The 27,892-nt window shown below is 43.6% G+C and overlaps 1 protein-coding gene and 1 long non-coding RNA gene across 6 annotated transcripts in view; both read left to right on the top strand.

The window, feature by feature from the left end:
• Window positions 1-27,892, top strand: part of PBX1 (PBX homeobox 1) — a 335,304-nt gene that overhangs the window by 150,617 nt on the left and 156,795 nt on the right. The gene's annotated exons all lie outside the window — the stretch shown is intronic.
• On the top strand, window positions 17,239-25,328 carry LOC120855509. The gene is made up of 2 exons (XR_005719260.1): window positions 17,239-19,550; window positions 21,979-25,328. It is a non-coding gene; the product is annotated as an uncharacterized LOC120855509 (long non-coding RNA).

Here is a 27,892-nt window from a genome sequence, read left to right as displayed (position 1 = left end):
AAACCAGGGAAGGAGGAAGGGATTAAAAACAAAAAAAAACCCAGCCTTGCTGCCAGTCGGGCAGCTCTCTGTCTGCTGTCTGCAGGCTGCCACTACCCACTCGTTACAATTAAAATGAAGTGTCCGTCAGCGGCTATCTTCTCTGTGTGGCCCATATGTTTCTGAGCTGATACTGTCCGGATTATTCTGTTCGGGAAAACGATAAGGGCTGTTTATAACCTTGGCAAAGACTGAGGCCTAATCAGGCTGGAGCACATTTTCACCGACTGGCTGATAACAGGCTGTTAGCAGCCTTATCGCTGGGGAGAGATAGGCCGAAATAAGCAGATCTGTGAGCACAGGAGCCCAATCGAGTGGTACACACTCTGGCCCCAGCTTTATTTTTAGATTCCCTTTTCTCGGTTGGTATCAGAAGGCGCAGAGGAAGGAGGTGGGGTGGGTGCCCCCATGGGGGTCAGAGGGAGGCGGAGGGGGACGTTAATCAACACGAGAGGCAGAGGGTCAGCCCAGCTCCCCGTGCTCTGGGCTCCCCTCAAATGAGGGAAAACACGCTCAGGTCTTAGGAGACAAAGGAAGGGATGGGGCTGAGTTTCCTGGCCTGGTGTGTGGGCCCCAGTGCTGGCTCAGCTGTGTCTCCCGGCTGCTGCTGTTTCCATCCAGACCTTCAGGCCTGGATGCTGGGTCCTTTCCACGTTCCCTCCTGCTGCAGGGACTGACCTTGGCTTTTGGACTTAATCCACATTATGGGTGTCTTGACGGTATCCCTCCAGAGAGATTTTCCCCATTCAGCTCATCCTCATGCAGGCTTGGAGGCCAGACATGAGTTACAGTAAGAAGGAAGGAGTTCAGGCAGGTCCATGGGTGCAGAGATTCAGACACGGATAGAGGTTTAAGGAGCTGTATAAACTGGGGACCCACGAAGCTGTGGATTAATAACTTTGCTGGCTTCCCTGGTGGCTCAAGTGGTAAAGAACCTGCCTGCAATGAAGGAGACCCAGTTTGATCCATGGATCATGACGATCCCTTGGAGAAGTGAATGGCTACCCACTCCAATATTCTTGCCTGGAGAATTCCATGGACAGAGGAGCCTGGCAGACTACAGTCCATGGGGTCCCAAAGAGTCAGACACGACTGAATGACTAAACTCTTTCACTTTTTTTCAGCCTCCTCAGGGATGAGCTGAAAGTTTTCAGAGAGCTCCAGATTTCTGCCTCTCACTAAAGCCTTCAAGGAAAGACCCTTGGAACTTATGACTATCTGCTGACAAATAAAAGCCAAATCAACAGCTAGCTTTTGCTTCTAAGACCTCATTCTCTGGGCCGTGATGTCTGTGGTTCTAGAACAGTTCTGAATCTGACATGCAGAGGTATGAATGTGAGATCAAGCATGTTAAAATAAAAAGTGGGAGGAAAGATGGAGAAGGCGATGGCATCCCACTCCAGTACTCTTGCCTGGAAAATCCCATGGACGGAAAAGCCTTGTAGGCTACAGTCTATGGGCTCGCGAAGAGTCGGACACGACTGAGTGACCTCACTTTCACTTTTCATTTTCATGCATTGGAGAAGGAAATGGCAACCCACTCCAGTGTTCTTGCCTGGAGAATCCCAGGGATGGCAGAGCCTGGTGGGCTGTCATCTATGGGGTCGCACAGAGTCGGACACGACTGAAGCGACTTAGCAGCAGCAGCAGCAGCAGCAGGAGGAAAGATACAATTGTGATAGGCAACAAATGTCCTAAAAACAGGGAAGTTTGAAGGTATTGTTTGCATTAGACAATGGAAGTCTTGTACTTTCTCTGTTTATTTCGCATAAACCTTTTTGTCCTAGAGAGCATTTTATCCTAAAGTGAAACACGGTCTACTGTGCTTCTGTCTGTCTCTCTGTCTCCATCTCTTGCCTCCTCTTCCTATCCTCTCTTGCTCTCTGAGCAGCTGCCTGATTCCTGACTCACTTTTGTCTGCCGAAGACTAGAAGAGTAGAATCAGGTGGTGGGAAAGAAGGACAAGGGGAGCCGTGCACAGCGGGGCGGGGGGAGGCATTTGTCGGGGCACACAGATTGAAGTAGGCACAGAAGGCAGCAGAAAGCATTATTACCATTATCATGCTAATCTGTTTACAAGGCCCCCTTTATTCATTAATCTTTGAATAGCATGCAGCCTGAAATAAGAACCACCTGTGCCTCTAGGATTAAAAAAATAAGTGTTAAGGACAAATGGAAGCAGGAAGGGAAAAATTAAATATAAGCAAAAGGCTTTAAAGCAATCTTTCTGTCATTTAGACCTTCACACATATATTTTACAGCTCACATACTGCAAAGTGGCCAGCTGATTGGCAATTTAGAACACATCCCCCAAGTTCAGAGAAAAGTCTAAAAATGTAATAAAATTATTAAATGGTCTGTCTTTAAAAATCCAAACAGAGGTTTTTCAACACTAATTTTTATTCTTCTTTTTGCAAGTTAGTACCCACACATAGAATAGAAATGAGTTAACACTTTAGAATCACTGGTTAACTCCATAAAGGAATCTTTTACATCGTCTTCACAAAATTCATAGTACTATAATACAGAAAGCTAATGCTGGAAGGGACCTTACATATGATCTAGTTCAGTCCTCCGACTGTCTATTAAACTTTTAATTAAGAGTTCTTTCCATGCAGTCCATATCTCATTTGTCACATCACACACACAGGCTGGTTACATTATCTTTAGAGCAGTTATTCTTACAGGGAGCAACATAGCTCTTCCAGACACTTATTACCCTGTGTTATAACAACTAGCAGGGGCTGGAAGATGTAGAGGAGAGCTGCAGCTTTCTTTGCCATTGTTGCTAAGATGGCAGCAATACTAGTTAGAAAATCTGCCCATCTAGCCCATCTAGACCTAAGAATCTTCTAAGAAGAAATACAACAGGCCAACAGAATGGAATGGCTTCCATATTCCTTTAGATAGGACCAGAAGTTAGCTAAATAATACTCCTTATTAAAAGACCTTCCCTTTGTCAAGAGACGTTGTTCTCTAGTTGTAACCACCAAACCTTGTTGGTCACAGGTGGTTGTTCAGTCACTCAGTCGTGTCTGATTCTCTGTGACCCGATGGACTGCAGCACACCAGGCTTCCCTGTCCTTCACTTTCTCCTGGAGTTTGTTCAAACTCATGTCCATTGAGTCAGGGATGCCATCCAACCATGTCATCTCACTCTCACAAGTGGTAGAGTCATAGAATCTCAGAGCTGTAGGGCTCTCCCTCTAAACACCTACCTCCTTATTTTTCAGAAGAAGAAACTGAAGCCCCAGAGAAGGCACTGGGATTAGAACTAGGGTAGCCTACCTTCCAGCTCAGTGTTTTCCATCTATATGATGACTTTATGATTTAGCTATAGGATGAAGCATTTAAAAGAAATCCCTTAACTGTCCATGCCACTGTTTACTCATCTGTAAAATGAGGATTGTAATTTCCCAATTGATTTTTAAGTTCCTCCCGAGCTGGGACTGTGCCATCCATCTCAGTATTTCCCAAGGCACCAAGCTCTCACGGTGCTTTGCACACAGAGCTGCTCAATACATGTTGACTATTGAATAATTGAGTGAATGAATGAATATGACTTTTAATTGGACTTCTCAAGTGATGACTTTTTCATTAAATGATTTTCTCAGTTGTGTGCCTGTTCTTAGCCATTCATCTCTTAAATCTCTTTTAGGAAAAGCAGTGAGAAATGATGATGGTGTCTTTGGTAGTTCTGCTGGAGAATCTTTCAGAACTGCAGAGGCCCAATTTCAATCACAGAATTGTTACTTGTTTTGTTTGCAGTTGGTTGTTCATGGAGCCTTAGGAAGGCTTAGTGATCTGTGAGTCCTTTGACTTTGAGATTCTCAGCAGCAGGGTCATTGGGGAACCCTCTCCAGTGGATTGCTATGGGATCTTTTCATTTTTCCTGAAGATAGAGAGGAAACTTACAGGGCGATCATGGCTGAAGACTTTATCTAACTTGTTTCCTGCTATATCCTAGTTAGGATATAGGCACTAGGATCATAGTAGAAATCTATACTCTAATACTTGGATCATAGTAGAAACTCAGTAAATGGATAAATTCAGTGTAGACAGAGGTCTGCTTTTGCTTCACGAACTCATGCCTTCAGCACAAGAAGCTGGGCTGGGGGGCTGATGTTTTCTTTCCAAGTCTGTGGATTATCTGATTCTGTTCCTCTGACTCAGAAATCCTGACCAGGATCAACTCTTCGCCTGAAAGCATGAATTCTGTCAATCTGTTAAAAATCTGTGTCTTTGGACCTATAACTCACATTGCCAAGGCCCTTTGTATTCTAAGACTCTTCTCATCACTACTCCATGAAATGACCTCCCACAAAGGCTGGTTGCCCTCTTCTCGGCTTCTGAGAACAGTCATTCAGAGAGGTCAAAATCCAAGCAGAGAGATTATTTGGGGGGAGGGGGTTAGAATAAAATTGCTGTTTTGTTCATTCTAACTTGCTTCTCAGAGGCACATGACTGGCATATTTGGGTCATTAAATATAAAGAAATTCTTCTTATGAATTATGCCAGCACGATGCTTTTGAATCATAAGAAAATGGTGTGTGTGGTGACTGCCAAGTCGTGTTTTTATATGACTCTGAGCACATCACCCATGGATCTGTATGTAAGAGGCAGTGGGACTGTGTACATGGATAGCATCATTCATTCGGGACCTCAGAACCTTTCATAAACATGCAGTTACATAAGACTCCTGTGAGTTAAATAAATAATAAGATCCTTAGCCCCTTGAACAGAGTATGAAACCTAAATATTGAAAAATTAGGTAATTTAGCCCAAGGCCGCACGTGCAGAGACAGCAGGGCCCAGTGAGCTGCACCTAAGCGCCAGCAGCAAGAATCTTACCAGTGAGAAGGCAGGAAGGCAGGTCGTAGAGCGGCTCTGAGAAGAGGCTTTTATTCAGCACCTGGTATGTTCCTGGTACTGAGTTAGAAACTCTTAAAGGGGGGAAAAGGCAAAACATACCCAAGTCTTTTCTCACAAGGCCTAAAAAGCAGTCTTTTCAATTTGTTGAGCTCACGCCGGGTGTGACAGTTCAATATTGAATAATTAAAATATAGAATGCTCTCCAACAGTCACCGTTTGGTCTTGGAGGCAGAGAGCAGTTCTGTTCCAGGGTAGTGGTGGGGGGAAATTGACGGTAATGGAGAGGAGTTGGGGCAGTGCGTTCAAAAATAGTTCAGTTTGGAGTCAACAGAGAATAGAAGAATGGACCTTACATTTGAGAAGAACCCAACTAAACAACAACTGAGAGATCAGAAAGAGGTTTGTGCTTTCATAGCACTTGCCACTGAATCTGTTCTCCTTTTGGTAAAAATGAAGGAAATGATATCGGTTAGTAGCGTGCCTCCATGGGAAGCACAGCTGAGGGTGGTTAACGTGTTGATAGTCACCTCGGTGAGGTGCTCTGTATTTGATCTGTATCAGCATGGTATTAGGTACCTGCTCTCTTGAGAGCATTTAAGAACGTGACCCTGGAGGTGTTTCCATGGAGACATCTCTCCACCAGGTGTGTGGTATGAGCAGAACCAGACTTAAGAGAAAGGCCCTTCTTGGCTGCAGGATGAATACAGACCAGCAGATAGAACCGTGTTGAGAAGGAATCCTTGGATGTCCCCGGGGCCTCTCCCTTCCAAGACTGAGCTCTGTCTCGGATTGTCAGGCAGGTGTTCAAATGAATAATGCAGCTAAAAATACTTGCTGCAGCAGCTGGGATGGTCTTTGAGTAGCTCTGGGATGGTGAGAGTACAGCATCCCAGCTACTTGGGCAGCTGTGTGTTGGCTTCAGCAAGTTAAAACAAACACTCTCTAGACACCTTCCCTACATTGACCAGGCCGCATTTCTGATGGAGAAACAAAACACAATTTTTGTTTAAGCCCTGCCTGGAAACGGGTGTGCCTTCACCAAACCCAGCACAGTTAAAGAACAAATTAACAGGCGTCCACTAGGGGGAGATTGTGGTTTCAGAGCAGTAAGTGGCGTTAATATTTATTCGTTCCCTGTCTAGTTCCTGCCCACCACTAATACATAGTACCTAGTATAATCTCAAGGACAGTGATCTCTATTAATAATCATAGCGATGATAACTGTTACTATATTAGCAGTCTTTTATTAATCACTTGAACGACGCTAAAGCTGAAACTCCAGTACTTTGGCCACCTCATGCGAAGAGTTGACTCAAGGGAAAAGACTCTGATGCTGGGAGGGATTGGGGGCAGGAGGAAAAGGGGACGACCGAGGATGAGACGGCTGGATGGCATCACGGACTCGATGGACGTGAGTCTGAGTGAACTCCGGGAGATGGTGATGGACAGGGAGGCCTGGCGTGCTGCGATTCATGGGGTCGCAAAGAGTCGGACATGACTGAGCGACTGAACTGGACTGCTGTGTCAGATACCGTATTTGTTTTATTTAATCTGCAAAACAAGAATCAAGGTAAGTAATATTTATCCCCATTAGTATAGTTCAGAAACTGAGCTTCAATAGTGAAACTTGCCCAAGGGCACACACACTTAAGTCATGGAGGTAGGAGTTCAGTCTAAAACCTGATTCTTGAGCTTTCTTGGACATTTTAGTAAAAATGTTAGTTGTATTTCCATGTGAACTTGATCATAACAGCATGCTTTACCTGTTATTTTTTTACTCTAAACTTATACATATGGACTCATATATAATGATACCGTGTGGTATTGGCATTGTAGCTTGTTCAAGGTCATTTTGGAGAATCCAGATTATGTTTTGCAAAAGAGTCTGTCACCCCCAACATGCCTGGGGTGAAAATCAGCGACTACCAGGTGAAGCCCCTGGGTGGATTGCCTTGGGGAACTCCGACTCTGACTCTGAGTGGTCAAGATGTGGTGACTTTCATTATTGTGGATGCTGAGAGGACTAACTCTGGTACATGGTGTATTGAGGAATTGGGTGGCAAAAGGCATCTTTAAGACGATTCTACAGATTTACTGTGTTCACTGTTATCACATGATGAGTATTCATGTGGCATTGACCTCAGAACACATGAAGATCCCAACCCCAATCCCCCAGGCTTTGGCGATGAGCTAAGCCTGACTCTGCTCCTTCTATCAAAGCTGATGACAGAGGTTGCCTGGCTGCAGCTCACTGGAGACTCGGGGATGCTTTTGACCATCCAGACTTGACGTAAACATGACGGAGCTATCGACGGACTCTATTTTTTTGTGGCAGGGGCTGGTTATGAAAGGGAAGTCTGTTTCAGAATTTCAGATTTTAAGATGGAAAAATGTGGATTTCAAGTAAGGCCTATTTTAAGTCTTTTGAAACTGAACTGCAGTCCTGTTTTTCCAGTCTTTATGGTAAATTCTCCTCCCTCAAAGTTGAATCACACTTGGATTTACTGAAAGAGGAAGGGCTGACCCTTGGGAACTGGCCAAATGACAATTTTCGGTTGATAACAAAATTGTTTCAGAATTCTACTCAGCCTTGCTTCTGGCCAGAGATACCATCAGATGAGATAAATTGAACAAGCCAGGGGGCTACCAAGAACTGCCCAAGGAGACCTCCCCAGGCCTACTGGTCTGTGAGAAGGACACACGGGCAGGATGTGTCCCAGGAGCAGGCAACGCCATGATGAGCCATTTTTCTATACATTTTCATTTGGGTTTAGATCTGAGGCAGGTGGGGGGTTGGCAAGAATTCTTCTGTCTGTACCTCATCCTGGAGAGAGAAGGTTAGGAAGCTAATGGTCTGACATCAGGGGTATCATGTGGAATGTGAGCCCTGATCCCAAATGTGATGCAATTCTCTGATGAATCCACAACCAGAACCTGGACACCAGGAAGTACAAGCCATTTTAACTTGGCCTGAGTATTGGAAAGCTTTTTTAGGCTATTAATTCAAATTGTAAAAATCATATTTACAAGAAACCTGGGAGTAGATGGATGGCATATTAGAATTATCTGGAGATCTTTTTAAAATCATGCCTGTCCTGGGTCATGATCTCTGGATGTCGGGGAGGCCCAGGCATGTGTATTTTTGCAAGGCCCCCCAGGTGATTCTATGCCAGGCCCCACTGAATTGAAACCCAGGGATTTAGATTAATTAATTAATTAATTCCATAGTGACATTGTTTTTGTCCCATCCAATGAGCATGCCAGCTGTGGCCCACTATTCCTGTCATTGAATTTGGAAGTGTTTTGGCTCCTTAAAGTGCATGGGGTCTGTGTGTTTGTGTGTGTGTGTGTGTGTGTGTGTGTGTGTGTGTGCGTGAGTGTATGTGTGTGTTCATTTGTTTTCTGAAGCATGCAGCCTGCTGCTGGGCCTGTGACATGTGATCAGAGCGATGTGGACACGGCGAGCCTGGGCACAGTGACCCTCCCCATTTCACTCTGCCTGCACACAGAGTTAACATCCTCTAGGTAAAGCTCTGGAATCCCATGCTGACCTTTTCGTGAAGCATTAGAATCAAGTAGAACATTTCCAGTTTTACCACAAATGCTTGCCCCATGGGAAAACACTTGCCTACATTTTATGACAATTGATTCTGATTTTGAGGAACTAATTTGTATTGAATGCAAAATGTCCAGCCTCACATGGAAACTGGAAAGTCCCCACATCCAGGCAGGTCCAACATCGTGTTTCTGTTGTAAGACAGGGGAAACAATGAAAGATTGTGTTTTGTGTTTCAGAAAATCCTTCCTGCATTGTTCTGCATATTTTTATTTTTCACAGTCCTGTGGGTCTCATGATGACAGTTACAGATATCTGGGCTCATGGGAAACTTCATCCTGTCTGGTTCTGAGTTCCGAGATGGCAGAGGCTGCTGGATCTTTTACTGTGAGAAGTTCCCATTGTGCCAAGGATCCAGATGTGATCATGCTGACCCGTCTGAAGGATACTTGCATACAGGACTGACTGACATTTGGACTCTGCAGGGAAAATCAGCATTTCACTCCCTGCATTGCTCTGTCCACCAAGGAAGGAAAGTGCCTAGGACTGACTACTGACTGTGTGGTATACCCACAAACTCTGGAACCTTCTAACCTCGTCTGGAAGAAGCCAAAGAGACAGTAGCTGCAACCTATCAGGCTAGCACCTGCTGACACACACAGGAGCCCCTCAAGCATACCTTCTGCCAGTGCCCAAACCAGGGGCTCACCTAGAGAAATATTATCACTGATGCTTGAGTACCTCTGCCCCCAGTCCCAGGGCTTCCCAGGTGGTGCTAGTGGTAAAGAACCCACCTCCCTGGAGAAGGAAATGGCAACCCACTCCAGTATTCTTGCCTGGAAAAGTCCATGGACAGTGGAGTCTGGCAGGCTGCAGTCCATGGGGTTACATGACTGAGCATGCATCCATGAGGGTGGAGGGAGATGGCTTGGTAGCAATGAACTGGTAGAACTAAAAGAAAAAAAAACACACACATACACACACACCTAACAATGTAGGTTAGACGTAAGAAATGCAGATTTGATCCCTGGGTTGGGAAGATCCCCTGGAGAAGGGCATGACAACACACTCCAGTGTTCTTGCCTGGCTGGCTACAGTCCATGGGTCGCAAAGAGTCAGACATGACTGAAGCAACTTAGCATGCAAGCATGCCTCCAGTTCCAACCAATGTTTTCTTCAGTAGGAACAGCAAGTGGTATTTGAGGAAGGAGATGGTGAGATGCCTATTAAGGTAACAGAGATGCTCAGTGGAACATTGCTTGTTTGGTCTTGTGATCTCTGATCCAAGGGAGGCACTTCTTCAGTACTGGAACCATGGTGGGCTTAGGACTTCTGTGGTTTCCTTCCTGAGGTCTATTCAGCGTCTATTCATTGCAACAAAAGACAAATTCTAAGAGAACCCTCCTGCACAGGGGTCAGGGGGCTTTTATCCAAAAGAATGTCAGGACAGATGATAGTTATCCTAGTCTCTACGTGAACCCTTGAGAAGATGGCTGCGGGGGTTGGGGCAGGTGTGGGTATCCGTAAGGATCTCTCTAGTCCCAAGCATCTGTAAGCTTTCTCAAGTTCATGCAACTGTCTGTTCCTGTTTCTGGAATTTGCCTCTTGGCATTGTTGTGCAGGGGACTTTTTCCAGTTGTGCTTGTGGTAGAAAGGTCAGTCATGCACCCACGGATGTGGCAGTCACTGTTTCTTCCCCAGGGGTGCTTAAGCAGGTATTTGACTGGGTTGCAGATGAATTTGGGAGCTTGAGGGTCTTAAAACTCTCTTCCATCTGATTTTCTGTGTGGCCAGAATTCTCTTTAGACTCTGTTCCACATCTCAGAGACTTCATCTGTAAAACTGGGGGGCAAGTGTTTTCTGGTTGGTTGGTTTGTTTTTTGGTCCTCCATATAGGATTGAGAGAGAATGGAGGTAGAAAGGTAATGCCTTAAAAGCTGAAACATTTGACTTTTCTGGGCTCTAGTAGGTGAGGGCAGTTGTTTTCCACTGTAGAATACCTTCGAAAACGTTTACCTGAGTTCCCTTTTTCCTGTTTACTGTTATTAGCATGAAAGGTTGAGTTGCTAATGGTCCACTCCTGTTCCCCAGATATGAATACTGAACATTTCATTTGGCTTCTTATCAATACCTCACCTGTGGTTTCTCTTCCTCTGCCTAGTGTTGGCTCAGCCCAGGGAAAGGAGGAGTCTCACCCAAGGACCGACAGTGTGTGGGTACATATATTATCACATATGCTATTTCACACAGGGTTTCGTTCATTAGTCCATCGTTTAACAAGTGATGGTCATTCATGTGACAGAACTGTTTTGAGCGTCTTTATTGGGTCAGGCTATACTCCAGGCATTAGGGATGAGCACAAACAGAGCGGACAGAATCCTTGTCCTCATGGAGCTTCTGTTTTAAGAAAGAAATAGACAATAAATATGTCATCACGTGGTATCAAGTGGGACACAAACCTGTAAGATGCTCTTCTCTTTTAAACCTAGTTTTGCCTCTTTCCCTTGGATTGACTTTCAGCTCTAGGCTCCCTGGCAAGTGGTTGGTCCCTCACGTGGACTCCCATGCCTGGCTGTCACTGACTGTAGATATCTGCCGGCTTACTCTCATGCTGTGTAACCATTTTCCGTTACAGAAGCTTCTTGCTGCTCACCAGAGCCTTAATCTCTTATGCTGCAATCAATGGGTGTGTGCCTTTCCCACTCGGATGCTCATTTTTTAATCCTTACTGCCTCCCTCAATGTCATCCTGTTCCATTTTTCTTTATAGACTTTCAGGTCTACTGTACCTGCTGATTACTTAGTGGAAAGTGCCAGACATCTCCCTTAATTAATTCCATCGATTTCAAATCCCACAAGGTTCAAGGTCCTTAGATTTCTGAAGCAGTTAAATGGAATGTCTAAATTCCAACCTTTTCCTTCTACAAATTGTTTTGCCACAAAGTTGCTGGGAGAAGGTGCCGCGGTTTTATTTATTTCAAGGAGTGTATTAATCCACAGAGGACTCTGCATTCTTAACTGGCTGTTTGTACACAAGAGAGAAGGAGAAAGGTACTTGGGTACCTCTTTCTTCCCTTCTTCTCTCATCTCTCCTCAGGAAACATTTTTCTCACTCTCTCCTTCCTTTTGGTCATCTTTCCCCTTTGTCACTTATTTCTACAGTCCTGGCTGAACTGGGACTTTGTTTTAGCAGCCAGTTGTTTCTTAATTCTTTGAAAAAAGGTGTGACCAGGACTTTTAACTACCCAGGGTTTTTTCCAGGAAGGTACAGCTAAAAACCTATGGCAGTATGTGAGTTATACATACATGGTTTTCTAATGCTCTTTGCTAATAGTAAGCATGGAATTTCTAGAAAAGTGTTATCAAATCTGGCTCAAGCATTGTAAGATTTGTAAGAACGGTAACCTTTCCGCATGGAGAAATCATCACTAGAGGAACTTTGAGATGCTGTGAACTCGATTCCCTCATTTTATAAATGCAAGTGTGGGGTACAGATTGAAACCTTATCATGAACCGGACCTGATACTAGGCATTATACATATATGATCTCTGAAGGGTGGGGGAACTGATTTCTGGGCACATTACAAGCTGCACCTAAAACCCAATTCATTTGCAATCACTGTACTGCCTCTTCTTAAACCAAACAGCCAAAGAGAGGCAAGAGAGACTTAGTGCAAAGAAGTTCTTTGGACTGACTCCCAAGAGGCTTACCCTCCACCCTGCCTGCTAGGTTGTAAACAATCGTGGACCCTCCTCAAAAGCTGGCTCTGGCAAATGCTGGGTGGTGGCTAGCAGTGGGTGGTGCTTGGAGCAGTGACAGTCGAAAAGAGTTAATGTTGGGTGGTGGGTATATATGAGCGGGTTAAAGGAAGAGATCGACAGATGAATACCCCCTCCCAGCCCCCATCATGCCATCTGACCATCTGAAGTTGCGTACATGGTGGAAGGCCAAGAAACGTTCTAAGAAGGGGCGTGGACGTGTCTGAAAGGACTTTTTCCTTTCTGCCCAGGCCAGCCAGGCAGCAGAGCCCTGCACTGCCTGAGGCTGGGGAAGACTCTGTTGCTATGCGCCGGAAGCTTAATTTTATTATTGCTCTCCCCTATTTAATGTCTGTCTCTCAGGCAGCTGGTGATGTTTTAATGAAGCTGGAATTGTATAGTCTGTAGCGTTGGATAATCATAAGCTGCCGAGTCAGAATCAAATTAATAATTCATGAAATTAAAGTGTATAATTAATTTGAACCGTGCAGATGAGAAGAAGGGCCAGAGCCCACAGCCTGGAGGGAGCTGAAGTGTGGGGAGCGTTTACTGAACTCAGCTTCTATCCCCAAGTAGTGTAAATCGGCTTATGGGACAGGTGTAGCAAGTCTGTGGGTCTCTCTGCACATATAGGCTTACCTGAAACAAAGTACTTTCATCTCAAACTTGGATTAAGCTTCTTAGAAGCTGCGGGGCATTTTAATTGGTTTTGATTCACCCTTCCTTGGCCCCAGAAAAATCTTGTTTTAATGGGAAATGAGATTGTCAGATGTTATTGGTTATGAATCTCGGTGGCATGTGGGTCCCTTGCAGGCTCTGTCAGAACGTTTGCTCTTTTCTGCAGTCGGCAGAGACATAAATCACAGTCCCCAATTATGGAGTCCTTGAGCCTCCTAGCCCCTCGATTTCTCTCTCGTGAGTGGGCTTCTTCTCATATACACACAGACATGCACACAGGGAAATATAAACCACTTCCTGTAGACCAGGGATCCCCAGCCCCTGGGGTCTATTGCTTGATAATATGAGTTAGAACTGATGTAATAATAATAGAAATAAAGTGCACAGTAGTGCGCTTGAGTAATCCTGAAACCATCTCTTCACCCCCACCCTTCCACTCTCCATCTATGGAAAAATAGTCTTCTATGAAACTGGTTCCTGGTGCCACAAAGGTTGGGAACCACTGCTCTAGACAACAGTGATGGTACGTCTCGCATCTGGTACCTTCTTTTCCTGCTCAGATGTGTTTTGCAGTAGCTGAAGAAAGGTATTCTCGGTGCCGTTTTTAGCAGCAAAGTGAAGGGAGAGGCGCCTGAGGATCTGCCTCATCCAGAGATGGGGCCTGGTCCACAGATTTTGGAACCGCATTGCCTTCCTTGTCTGACGCTTTCAGACTGCTTTGTGATGCTCGTCTTTGTCCCCTCTTGAGGTGGAAGAGGGCAGGGGTTCTGCTTATTCCTGGTCACGTTGACGTTACTTGCTGGGCTTTTGCCTGTACTCTGCAGCTACTGCCTGGGATCCCGTTTTTGTAGCTTTGGGATGCCTGCCCTGGTCCTTCTGTGTGTGCTTGGCTTTGAATGACAAATGCCGTAGTAAGCAGAGGGACCTCTGGGTTCCACTTTTCACTGGAAAATCCCTTGTGGTGGTTTAGGCTCCTAAGCATGGCATGTTCTTCCCCCAGTGGAGACATGCAGAGAGCAGGAAGGCAAAACAAGGACCTGCATTTGTCCCTTCCTCCTTGTCAGGCCTTTGAGAGTTCTTGTTCTAAAGGGACACATGCTTGGAGGCTCTGATATTGGCTAATAACGCATAAATTCCCCCAAGGTTTGTGCCAAAGTGAGCCTCCACTGACTTTAGCTTCTCGAGTCTTCAGATGCTTATTTGTCTCTCACAGAGAGGCTGCTGTCTACCCCTGTGTTCACACAATTAACCAGAAACCCCAGGAGGAAGTCCTCAAGAGAAACCTCCTTAATCATCCAGGGCCTCACACACCAGAGTGCAGTTCTCTTGACTCTCTCTCGATCTTCTCTAACCTGGTCTCTTTGCATGGCCTTCACTTCCCTACCACCTTTCTGCTTCCCCACAGGTAAGGTTTCAGCCCCTGGTGATTTGCCAGACTGACTGATTACCCATAAACACATCTCAAGTTCTGTTTTGCTTCCAGCAATCCTTAAACCATTGCATGTCTAACATTCTCAGACTAATGCACAAATCAGGAACATTTGATGCCCAACCCATAACAAACACATTTTGGGGCAGAAATAATGGTCCTGTAATATGTCTGGCTTCCTATCTTCAAAGCACTTTACATACACGAGTAAATCCTTAAAGTAGCTATCCGTCTTTTTTTTTTTTTTTTGGCCAGAAAGCCAAGATGGAGAATTAAAGTGACTTGCTCAAGGCAACTGGAATGGTTGGCACCATGATGGGTTTTGTTTTGTCCTACGCTTTGGTTGGTAGAGGGAATCTTAGACAACCCCAGGATTTGAAAATGAAATGTAACCACCTAAGAGTTTCTGGAATTTCCTTCTCTTGTGTTCAACTAAAAATTTTTGACTGCCCTGGGTCACTGGATATTATCTCTGTAAAAGTCATGTCCTATTACATGGTGTCTTGTACAGCCCTTTAGCCTTAGAAGTTTAGTCTGTTTTTGACCAGATTAAATTTCATTTGAGGCTACTGTGGAACAATCAGAGTTTGTACCTAGTGTTTATTTGTGAGTTCTCTTTTTACATACCAACATTTTGGTCAACCCATAGCTGCTTCCTCTAGGGAATAGGATCTTTTCTGACTTGAATAAGTAAAGTTTACAGACATTATGGTCTTTTTCTGAGTTTAATGTAGAAAGAATAGGACTGAATGAGAATGGTGGCTCCTGGGTCTACCTGTCCATCAGTTGAGTAACTGGACTATGACCTGCCAGCCCAGTTGTTTTAGCCAGGCTAATAGTGACTAGGTTAGATTGCAAAGGATCAATCAGTTTAATCAACCATGTGGCATTCAGCCATGAATATGGCTGAAACCAGTGAATTAACCAGAAAAGCGCAGTCATACCTGGGTATTTGAGCAGATGCATGCTGAATCCACACCAAGGAATTAATGTAAAATGGGAAGCCCAGCCACTTTTCTCAGTACCATATTTGAAGTCTACTGTGTATAAGGTGGAGCTTTATGAAGTGTAAAATGTCTTTAGAAAGTCTTATAGGAAGAGAGGTAACTTGTAATACCTATAATGACGAAAGAATGCGTTACTAGTCAAGGTAGCCCCACACCTTACACTGGGAAGCAATTCTTCTTAGATGCCCTTTGTTCATCGCACTCTTTGTACAGGACTGGGAGAGTGGCTTTTACATAGAAAGAAACAGGCCCATCTAGGGGCAATGATTCCCTGTGAGCAGAGGCAGAAGTGGAGACGGGCGTCTGTCTTCAGGTCAGTTCAGTCGCTCAGTCGTGTCCGACTCTTCGCGACCCCATGAATCGCAGCACGCCAGGCCTCCCTGTCCAGCATCTGTCTTAGCAGTCGCTTTCCCTAAGAGCCTCTCTTGTACTCCCATGACGCAGGAAGAAGCCCTTCCGCTAGCTTTCTGGGTTCCCTCCAGCCACTCTTTTTGATCACTTCATTTTTGTCAGATGCTTCAGCAGTGCAATTCGGTGTTCAGTTCAGTCGCTCAGTCGTGTCCGACTCTTTGCGACCCCATGAACTGCAGCACGCCAGGCCTCCCTGTCCATCGCCAGCTCCCGGAGTTTACTCAAACTCATATCCATTTAGTCGGTGATGCCATCCAACCACCTCATCCTCTGTCATCCCCTTCTCCTACTGCCCTCAATCTTTCCCAGCATCAGGGTCTTTTTCGGTGTTAGGGTTTTGCTAAAACTCAACACCAAGCTTAGGCTTTATTAAGTTACAGACCCCCAGGGATAAATATTTTGACCCTTTAGCAGCTCCTTAATGAGTTATTACACTCATCCCTTGGCATGTACATAATGAACATGTAATGAAATTCAGTAATTAACTTATTTAATTTATGTATTTGTTTAATGTGTGCCCTTAATATCTGTCTTATGATCTTAGGAAATCTCTGCAATTTTGTTGGTTTTGATTATAAAAGATTCTAGGACACAGGGACTGTGGCTGTGCAGTTTTATTTGCTGTTCACTGTATCACATTAATACAATTACATTTGGTTGTAATTCAAAAGAATAAGTTCCTGTATAGAGTATTTTAATAAAGTCCATTTTGTAAGGACTAACATAGTTTTGAAAGTAGTGAGGCAAATAAACTTCACTTAGTGATTCTGAGCAGATGTGGGGTCTTCTGGCCTGCTGCATCCATTCATGCAATTGCAATTGTCTTTTATTATTGAGATTTAGAGATTGATTTAGACTGTGAGGGACGCACACACCTCTGATGGTAGGGTCTTGAGCTGGTTTGGAGCAGAAGCCAGCAGTCCCTTCTTAGGCACCAGAAATGACTCATGGTCCGTTTCCTTTGGCATGTGAAGAGGTGACGTCTGCCATGCATGCCGTGAGACTTTTTGCCTTTGTCAGCTGCTAGAATCTGGATGTAGTTACTGTATGGTACAGTTGCTTCCGGGTGGCTCAAGTGGTGAAAGAATCCCCCTACCAGTGCAGGAGATACAGGGGGCATGGGTTTGTTCCCTGGGCCGTGAAGATGCCCTGGAGGAGGAAGTGGCTGTCCACTGCAGTATTCGTGCCTGGAAAATTCCATGGGCAGAGGAGCCCGGTGGGCTACAGTCCGTGGAGTTGCAAAGAGTTCGATGTGGCTGAATGCATGCGCACGCACACATGCACACACGCGCTCACACACACACAGTCCATGGAGTTGCAAAGAGTTCGATGTGGCTGAATGCACACACGCACGCACACGCACGCATGCGCATGCGCACACACACACACACATACAGTCCATGGAGTTGCAAAGAGTTCGATGTGGCTGAACACACGCACACGCACGCACATGCACGCACATGTGCGCGCGTGCGCACACACACACACACACACACTCTACATGGTACATAGGCTTATTTTGTGTGTGTGCCAGAGGTCTTTACCCCAGCTTCCAAGTTAACAGTTAATATTGCGTCCCCCAACCTGTAAAGGGCACTGGTGAGAAGTCGTTTGTCCCAGATATAAGAGGGAGGCTCTTACCTCATTGATGATTTTAGCAGAATTTGAGTATTTGCATCTTCTTCATCATCTGTTACAAAAAATGGAGATGGCTCATTCCAGCTGATCCTGGTGAGAATGGGGTGGCTCTGGTTAACACAAATGACCTTTCCAGACTGTGCTTCTTGAGAGGGGAGCAAAGCGCCCACAAGCACTGACAAGATCCTGCACGAACACGTTCCTATTTCTTGTGCAAACCAATAATTTATTTGTTTTCCAAAGTGAAGCCCAAAACATAGAAGGTTCGTAATTTTCAAAAATTATTTATTATCATTATAACACTTTCCCACAGGCAGCAGATAGCCCATTATTCAGAATTATAACCTATCCTGGTTTTCGATCCTGCCTGGATAATGAAATTGGAAGAAATGCAGGGAATCTGGGTATCCATGTTAACTAACCATACTTCACTCAACAGGAGGTGGGAGCCTCGCCCAACCAAAGATTTGTTTATTTTCTCAGAAAGCCATATTTTGTGCTCAGGGCCTCTGGTTTTTAACTTTCTAACACCAGTGAAGAGTCACTGAGTAATTTTTAACTGCAGGATGCATCTCTTTCCCTAGATTGTCCCCACCCACTGCAACATATTTCAGTTTAAATGGCCGCTTCCTTTTCTTCTTAGAGCTGTGTCTCTGCATGGGTGAGAACTACAAAACCGGTCAGGAGGAATTTGATATGCCAAGTGGGTCAGCTCATTATAACTTCTAGGAAACCACAAGATAATTGTAGGGCTCTTGCTGGTAGGCTCCTCAGCACTGTGTTAAGCATTTTAAACTCTGCTCTGCTCTACTTGCAAGAGCTGCTTCTCTTTACAGTCCCTTTTATAGGACATCGGAATAAAGGTGGTTGACATGTATTTTCAAGGCAGAATTTTCCAGGCAGTGTCCAGGGCTTATCTGGTAACTGACCTTAGTGTTTTAAAAGAGCAAAAATAAAATATGTGACTCAATCCCCATAGTAAGTAGGAAGTAAATTTTGGATAGTCAGCTTCAAATCATCAGAATGCTTCTGATGATAAAGAGTGAGTTTTTCACTAAATGATAGCTATTTCACTATTGATGGATTCACTCACTATGAAATGGTCACAGTTGGCCAACTGAAATACCTTTTGCTCTTTATCCCTGTGCTCAGATTTGTGCCTTCATTTTTTCCTCCCTCCTTTTCCTCATCTTTATCATAATTAAAAACTATTTTTATCATAGAAAAATCATCTTCCTATTTTTATCATCAAAAATATTTATTATTATTATAATAACAGGCAGCATTTATATAGCATTTACAATACGCTTGGGACTCCTCTGGCACTTTTTAGGCAATTTAGTTAAAGGAAACAAATGAAGTAGATTTAAATATTCTCTCTGTCTTACAGTTAAGGAATGTGAAGCCCAGAGAGGTTAACTCACTTACCTAAGGTCACACAGCTAATCAATGGCATATTGAGTCTATGTAGGCAAGTGGTCTGTCTTGAGAGTCTATGCTTTTAATCAGTAAGCTGTGCTACTTCTCAGTATAAATGCAGTAAGCAAAGGAGAGATAATAATAATATTAATAATAATTGTAACAGTGGTAGTAAACATTACTTAATATTTCCTATGTATCAGGTACTGTGGCAAACACTTTAAATCACTGTCTCATTAATCTTCCCAGTAATTTCATTACTGTTAGTATCCCTTACTTACTTCGCATATTTAGAAACTGACGTAGTTTCTAAACTTGCCCCATGTTACGCACATAGTAAGTAGCAGAGCCACTTATTATTGTTGAGATAAATCCTGGAGGGCTTCAGGACATTTCAAGGCCACATAAATCTCTGTGAGGAAGCAGAAGGTGGAGTGGGGAGTTGGAGGAGGTTTGGGATGGTAGGTCTTTCCGATGAGTCTTTAGTCAGTGAATCCATTTCTTGTCTGTTATTTGCTCTGCTCCGTGAACATAGCCCCTCATCCTCAGTCCCCGGCTTGATGGCCTTGATGAGAAGGGTGGATGTGGAATGGCACAGAGCCGTCGCCACAGCCAGCTCTCTCGTCTAAAGTGACGCCTCGTGACCTGGCAATGCCTGCCGCGTGCCCAGAAGCCAGGCCTGTGGACATCCTGACCTCTCCTTTGCTGCTCGAGAAGGGGCAGTGTGGGTCCTGAGACTCCTGGTGAGCATGAAACTGTACCACTGTCTCCCCCTTGGTCCTCAGGCTCAGTTCTTGCCATCCCTCTCCTGTCGCTCTGAGAGGTTCAGTGTCCTCCTCCTTGAAAGGTCTTACTGGGACAAAGATGTCTGTGGCTCTCCCTGTCCCTCTGGCTTTAGCCGTCACAGCTAAACTGGGGGCTGACCAACCCTGGAGTCAGGCTCCAAGATTCATTACTCAGAAAAAGTTCTGCTTTGTGTGAACTTGGTCAAGTCTAGAACAGCAACAGAACATAAACTCCAAAAGTTTCAACTGGCTCCATTCTATTGGTGTTAAAGAAGCAACTCAATAACCATTTATTGCAAATTTTAACCATATTTTCCCTTAAGATTTATCAACACCTTTCCCTGGATGGTGGGGTTTTGAGTGTGGCCCTTTTGTTTTTAGGTGCAAAAATGTAATGCACACATGGGTGGCACTCATCAGAATGAAGTCAGAAAGATGGAAGATTCCAGTGTTTTTATGCCGGTTCATTCTTGCTCTCTTATCTGTATATACGTACACATGTGTGTCTGCTCACGTCTGAGCCTGTGACATGTGGTCAGCAATGTCTTTTGGAGGCTGGCCTCCTTCTCTGTCATTTCTAGGAACGTCTCCACAAGGGACAACCCCCTTGAAGTATTTCTGTAAGTGTCTTTCTCCTTGTTTCCCACTGTTTGCTTCCATTCCCCCATCACATGTTAATGGCTCACATCATGTTCCCTTTTGATCACCCAAAAAACAAAATCTCACTTGGCTTCTCCTCTGATTTCAGCCTGTCACTTGATGAGGTCCCTGCTATTTATATTTTTGTTTGTAGGAGGGAGCGGGGAACATATAAATAAAGCCCAGGCAAACCCAACCGCCCGGCTGGATATGAAGGGACTCCCTCATCTCATGGCAGCAGGGCTGCCTAACTGGTAGTTAAGCAGGGCCCGAGAGGTCCACACTGTGAATGCCGTTGAAAGGGTTACTGGGAAATGCAAACAAAAACAAGATGCAAATGAGGCTGCCAGCAACAGGTAGACTTAATCAGATGCTGTCAGATGAATTCAGCATCTCCCCGATTGTCGCCTCTCTTTGCCTCCCATTCGGAAGCCCTCATCTGCTCCAGATGTGGTTTAATTTACTGCGACTTGGCTAATTACTGTAATTAAGGATTAATTACTGTTAATTACTTTCACATAAACTCAACGCCAGTCAAAGAGCGGAGCCTTATGAAGTCTGCCACCGAAGTGAGCACGGCTTGTCGGCCTGTGTGAGCTCTGCAGGTCTCTGTGTATTGCCTGGGCCCCTGCTGCCACAAAGCTGCCTGACCTTCCAGCATCACCAGTGGGATGGGAGGGCCAAAAGTGCAGGAAGGGTCAGCGCGCCAGCCTGCATAGGGCATCAACTACCAGGCACTTCCTTACACCGTGGGCAACCAGAAGGGCAGGGCTGATGGTCGGGGAGATGGCCTGAACAGCCTGCAGAGAGAGCCACGAAGCACCAGCCGTGCCCTGTGATTGTGGGAGCCAGTCTTGTCTTCCTTTTCTGCTGTTACCCTGTCGGCTTCGTGAGCTAGCAAGAAGCCAGAATTCCACATTGGTGCTGAGGCAGGGGAGAAGTTCACCGTCGGTAACTGGACCAAAATTAAAAGAGATGGCCAGAAGTCAGCCCCAGGTCATCCATTTCTTCCTGAGTGGCCCCTGCCCTTCTTCTTCCCTAGGCTCCACCTTTCTCCAGCTGGTTAGAATCTTTCCCTTTCTCATGCATCTGTGCTTAGTTGCTCAGTTGTGTCAGACTCTTTGCGACCCCATGGACTGCAGCCCGCCAGGCTCCTCTGTCCATGGGGATTCTCCAGGTAAGAATACTGGAATGGGTTGCCATACCCTTCTCCAGGGGACCTTCGCAACCCAGGGATCGAACCCAGGTCTCCCACATTGCAGGCAGATTCTTTATCATCTGAGCCATCAAGGAAGCCCTTCCCTTCCTCATTTCATTCAAATGATCGAAGATAGAAGTTGTGCTTTCTCAGCCACTCCAGTTCTTGCTTTGTCTCCATCCTTGACTGAGACTGCTCTGCTTAACGATATCAAGGCTCCGCAGTTGCTCAGTGCAATGTGTGTTTTCCAGTTCTCATCTTAATGGACTTCTTTCTTTGATGTCTTTGATACTTTCCTTCATGACCTCCTCTTAGAATCCCTATTCTCTTGGCCTCTGTGATTCTGCATTATTTTGTTTCTCTTTTGCCACAGGACCCTTAGATATTGGTGTTTCCCTCAAGGTCTGATCTCACATGGGCTATGAATGGATCCCATTCTACATACATCCTGACTGATTCCATCCATCTCAGGATGTCTGTGACTCATCCTCCAGACTGAGAGCTCCCTGATGCCACGTTGTGTGTTTCATTCCTTGTTCTGTCCCACAGAGAGGTGGTGGTGCCATCACCATGATGCTGTTCCTGTTTTCTGGACCATGCCACCCCGAGTCATGCGCATCCCCTGGTGTCCACCAGCGGGACTTTCAAGGGTCTTTCTTGTTTCCTGCTCCACCTTTACCATTGCAAAGGAGAATTTTTCTGTTGGGGTGACGCAGGCCTTTGAATGTGTCATTCAAGAAAATCCTAGGACTAGATTGTTTCAAAGTGGGGTCTGAAAAGGGTCTTTTTGATTGTGAAATTCCAAAAGATTTATCACTGATGCAGAAAAAGAATGCTGGAATACTTTGTGATATGTTTTTATTCTCTATATTATCGTCTCTATAAAAAGTAAGCTGCCTGGACGTAAGTAGGGTTGTCTTCATATTGACAAAAGGATACTGCTCAAGGGTAAAGGAAACCTTAATTGAGGGAGAAAGAAACATTGAAATGAATTTTTTACTATTGCCAATTAGATTTTTCAGTAAATTGAAAAAATAGTTTTTATATTTGAATCAATTATAAGATTTTAACTTTTATTAAATATTTTAAAATCTTATACTAAACCTGCTGATCAATTAAAGAAACATGTTTCATAAAATTAAACTGTGTGTTTTTTTTAAATAGACCCTTTATGTGTTTGTTTCTATGTCACAGAAATACGCTATTAATTTTTTTCTGTAGTTGACTAGAGTGCAAATGGGTTATTGGTATTGCTCATACCCATGTAGGTATTCACTTACTCTGTGTTACTATGTAATGTAAGTGTAGATTCATTTTGTATGTGTATTGTATTATATTTTGTATATGCTTGTGTTTTTCACTACATGTTTGCACTTTGCTATTTGAATGGGTGTTCAGGTATATGTGATTTCAGTGGGGGTGCACTTTATATACAGAGCAAAGACATCAGGTGCTAGGACTGTAGGTTTTGAACTTAACCTGCTTTCTTGTTTTCCCCTGGAATTTTATGTTAAGGGGTATATTTCTGAAAGTCTAGATTCCCAGTGATGGTTTAAAGGAAGTGTTTCTTATACACTCTGAACCAGAATCAACTTCAATGGATAACTCATTTTCAAGCGTAAAATAACAGAAAATATCAAACTACACTGCGAAATTATTTAACTACATTCTAGTATTTCTTGACTGAATAATCAACAGCATGATTTGAATTTCTCCTTCCAAGTGATTTGTAAGCCATCACCATCAGATAATGTGTTTGCATGGCTATGTACTAACTCTTGAAATCAGGTATTGGGTATTTTTTTCCTCATTGTATAAAATGGCTATAACATAAATGGCTCACTTAACGTACTGTTTGAATGCCTGTTGTATGTCACACACAGGACCGAGCCCTGGGGATAACATGGTATTAAATTATCTGTAGTGATGAATTACAGTGTGATAAAATTAATAATAACCATTACCATGAGAAACAAATATAGTTTGACATATTGAACACTTTTTTCTCTTGTGGTATGCATTTACTTAAATGTCTGGATAGCATGGAAGGAGCTAGGAATGGAAAGATGATACTATGATAGAATTGTGATCTGGAGGGGGAATGGTTATGTAATTTTTCTGCCAGTGCCATCAGGTATTTTGGGAATATCTCTGAATAAGGAAATGTGGAATAAAGAGATAATATCATGACATCATTTTCCAAACTGGAAAGCAAGAACTGTAGTTATTAGGTGCAAAGGCAAACGGGACATTTCAGATTTTTCTATAATTCATTGATGCTACTATAAAAATATACATCTTCAGGTAAAATTTACTGTAAATGCTTAATTTGATTATATGTTATGCAGTTACTTATGTTATATTGCATAAGCTACATATCCACTGTAGTTTTGGCTCATCTCTATTCAAATTACAATATATGTTCCATATCTGCAGCACCACAATCATTTGAAACAAATACATATCGCTTTTGTAAAATGAATTATTTAGATATAAGTATTCATTCAACATTTAGTGCAAAAGAATTTATTGAATGGATAGAGAGACCCAAAGTAAGCATGCATAAATATGCATAGTCTAGATAGAACGAGACTAATTTGTGTACATTGTCCACATATAGAATATGTATGTTTTTATACTTAAGTTTTTTTGGTAAATATTAGAGATTCATATGTTCCTATGTATGGGCTTGTATCCCCATGGACTGATTCAGGGACTTGTGTATAGAAGGATCTCCTTGCTGATAGTGGCAACAAAGCTGAAAAGAAAGCAATTGAGAGAGCAAGGGAGAAGGGAAGAGAACAGCCGTGATTAAGTCGGCATTGTTCTATACGATCGCCGGCTGCCTGCTATTGTTTTCCAGCATTTGAAGATGAAACATATTCATTTAGCTTTCAGAACGGATGGCTTTAATAAGGGCAGAGCAGAGAGGTGGGGTAACACTGATGAGTAGAGAGACCCATCAAGGCTCCCCCTAAGGCCATTCCGTCAGAGCCGAGGACCACATGACCATTAACTCTGCAATCAGGACAAGTTTTCAACATTCCGGGGTATCCTTCAATGGCAAAAAGAGTCGTTTGGAGTCAAGGGAAGATGTATATCAGCAGTAATTGGATTCTGGCCAAAGCTCTTAGGACTGTATTATCTATGGTGAGGGAATTGGGAGGGGCTGGGCTGAGCCAAGCAGGTGTGATCCCAGCCACAGGCAAGAGAGCAGCAGCCAGCGCAGGCCTCAAGCTGCGGGTGTCCCGGCACACCGAGCTGCTGGTTTGCCCAGGAGTCAGTGGGGCCTGTCTGTGGGTGTAAGGGATCCTCTTTCCCCGGCAGAAAAGGGTTTCTGACTATCCCAAGGGATGAAACTTTGGGCTCCCAAGGATGAGGCCCCCCTGGTTGCACTTGACTAAACAAAGCTATTTAAGGCCTGAAAGTGCCCCATGCACCCTCTCCCCACTGCTGCCCCCTCCCCTCTCTTCACCCTGACTACTTCATTACAATCTGCCTTCAGGCCGGAATTGCCCTGCTTAAGCCTCAAATCATTATAATTACCATTATTAGAAATAGCTGCGGGGGAGGCATTGGAACACCAAGTAAAAATGTGTGAGTGTGTCCGCTGGCCCTGGAATCACTCCTTTGGAGCTCAGGGGACCACAAGGCATGAAGGTTCCACCAAAGCCAGCTAATGCGATGGCTGTCAGCTCTACTCACCCCACCTGTCAAGAGGGGGATGCAGTGGGGTTCATTTTTTTAATTGACACCTTCCTCTCTTGTTCCACGCTCTCTCGTCTCAACCTAATTCTTCCTTTCATCTTCCTTCTTTGAGAAAAATCCATTCCTTTGCTCTCCGAATAAAGAAAAGGGAAAAAGCCACACAAGGAACAGTGATACACATTATCCTCCAGGGAAGGAAAAAAAAAAAAACACACATAGATTTTAACAAAGGTGCAAACCAGGAAAGGCACCAAAAGTCAGAAAAATAATTGTCAGCCACGTATGAGGCAGGCAAGATGGATAGATGGAGGAGAGAGATAGGAAAAAAGCAAAGCAGGGTAGAGAAAAAAGAAAAATTTGCTTAAAAATCAGAGAGGGAAATGAGATAGAGAAGAGATGATGAAAATACTGTACGTTTCTCATGTCTAATTTCCTTCTAGTCTTCTTTAAATGAAACCTAGAGTTTCCCGCAATTGAAGGAAAGTCAAGTTGGGAATATGGTGGAGCCAGAAAACAGATGTCACATGAATGTCTTTGATTTTTCAGTTCATAAGGACTACTCTCTGTAGACTTTCAGGAAGGGTTGGGAGGTGAAATGGGATGCCGTGCTGTTGACAAAGATTCAAGGAGACAGGGAAGAAAGGTGTGTGTCCAAGTGGATCCTACCCAACAGTGGTACCTAAACATCTCCTTGTTTTTATTTTCGACAGCCTTGGAAGTTTACCCACTCTATATGTTTTCTTAGCACCTTATGGGAGAGCCTCCTGAGAAAAGCTCCTTCTGTAAGCCTTGGGCTGTTAAACTTTTAGACCTCTGAATGATCATTTGTTTGAAGTTAGATTGACATGAATCACATATAACATTAGTGGTATTTAGAGATGGACTGGGTCAGTTAATCCCTTAAGTCAAGAAATATTAGGATGAAGTTAGGGAAATAAATCTTCTTATTTCAGTGTTTTACTTCAGTGTATTATTTGTTTTGTTTTCATGTTTAATTAACTCATGATATAATTTGCATAAGTAAATGTATTTCATGTGTCCTGTTTGATGAGCTTTGACAAAAACGTCTATCTCCCCCAATCACCACCCCAGTCAAGATAGAGAACATTTCTATCCTTCCAAAACATGCCTTCACACCCCTGTGCAATCAGTTCCCCTGCCACTATCCCTGGGTCCTGGCTACTATAGACTAGTTTCTAGATTTTCATAGAGATAAAATTGTACAGAATGTAGTATTTTGTGTCAGCTTTCTTATCTCTAAAATCGCAAAAATAGTATTTTGAGATGCATCTGCACTGTTGCTCAACTCAGCAGTGTTTTCTTTTTTGTTGCTGAATAGTATTTCATTATGAGAAAATACCACATGTCTATCCATTTTTCTGTTGATGGAAATTTGGATCATTTCGAGTTGTATTCTCAAGAATAAAGCTACTGTGAACATTTGTGTGCAAATCTTTGTGTGACATATATTTTCACTTTACTTAGGTAAACACTTTGGATTTATGTTCCTAAGTTGTATAATAACTGTATATTTAATTTGTAGGAAACTGTTTTCAAAGTGGTTATTCCTCTTTCTCTTCTTGAATGAGACCATACATTCTTTTCTACAAAAGGAAAATTAGATGAGATATTACATAAAGTGATACAAATAGGTATGGCAGTAGATACAAGCTTCTCATAGTCTGTAAAGCTATATTTATGCTCAGATGAATAGTTTAAATTATCCCATTTTTAAAATTAAATAACCTTAAATAAAACCTCCCCTAAAATCTACAGGTCTAAATTATTAATTGATCTCTTTAAGTGTGCAGTTATATAAGGAAATGTGAAAACACAGTTCTAATACCCAGTGTGTTATATGGCCTAGTTTCTCACCTTCTCTAAAACATCTTCCCTAATCAACTCCACCCTGAATTCCCTTAATTCTCATTCTTTCTACTCTTACTTACGTCATTAATACTGTAGTGCCATCCAGTTTGGACAATATTATTTCTAGTTGGTGTAGTAGTTGGTCTGCTTAGGAATACCAGTTTTGGTACGGATCTCTTACAAACTGGAGCCTATTTTCTCCTCTTCATAGTCACCATGCTTCTTACTAATGTCAGGCGTACTCTAGGTGCTCAATAAATACTTTAATAAGTGAACCTAGTCCCCAGGAGTTATAGTTTAGAAAACTCACTACCCCTCTCTACTCTAAGGTGAAACATCTTAAATAACACATAAGGGTCCCCTGGTGTAAATCAGTCATAGACAGACATTCATACTCCGTTTTATTATAAAATCATCCTGCCTGTTCATGTGCCTTAAATGGGCTCCACATTCAGCTCCCTGCCTTTGAGTAAATAATCACACGCTAAAGCTCAAGAAATACTTGGTTGTGGGTTTTCTTTTTCCACCCCGGCTGCTGACGTGTTGCCTAGCGGGCTGTATTCTGCACGGCACTTGGTTCCCTTTCACAGCTTGTGGTGAGTGAAATTATTCCAAGATTCAATGAATACCTGCTATTGAGAGGCTTCCCTAACCACCCAAACTGGTCTTTTGTTAGTGGTTATTGAGAGGATTGTCACAGCCATTGACCTACTCAATTTTACTTCAAAAGAAATGAGCATTTTTCTTCCCCTTTCATTTCTAAAAGCAGATATGGCAATTTGCTTAAATTGCTGTCTTTAAAAGTTTAGGTGATTATAATTTTTTTCCCTCTTGCCTTTTTTCTTCCTTTCCACTTAAGCAGCACAGCGCCGTCTCTTTTTCTGGG

This window comes from Oryx dammah, unplaced genomic scaffold, assembly GCF_014754425.2.
Source record: "Oryx dammah isolate SB20612 unplaced genomic scaffold, SCBI_Odam_1.1 HiC_scaffold_28, whole genome shotgun sequence".
Classification (NCBI taxonomy): Eukaryota; Metazoa; Chordata; class Mammalia; order Artiodactyla; family Bovidae; genus Oryx; species Oryx dammah.
This window is presented reverse-complemented; position numbering and strand designations above follow the sequence as displayed.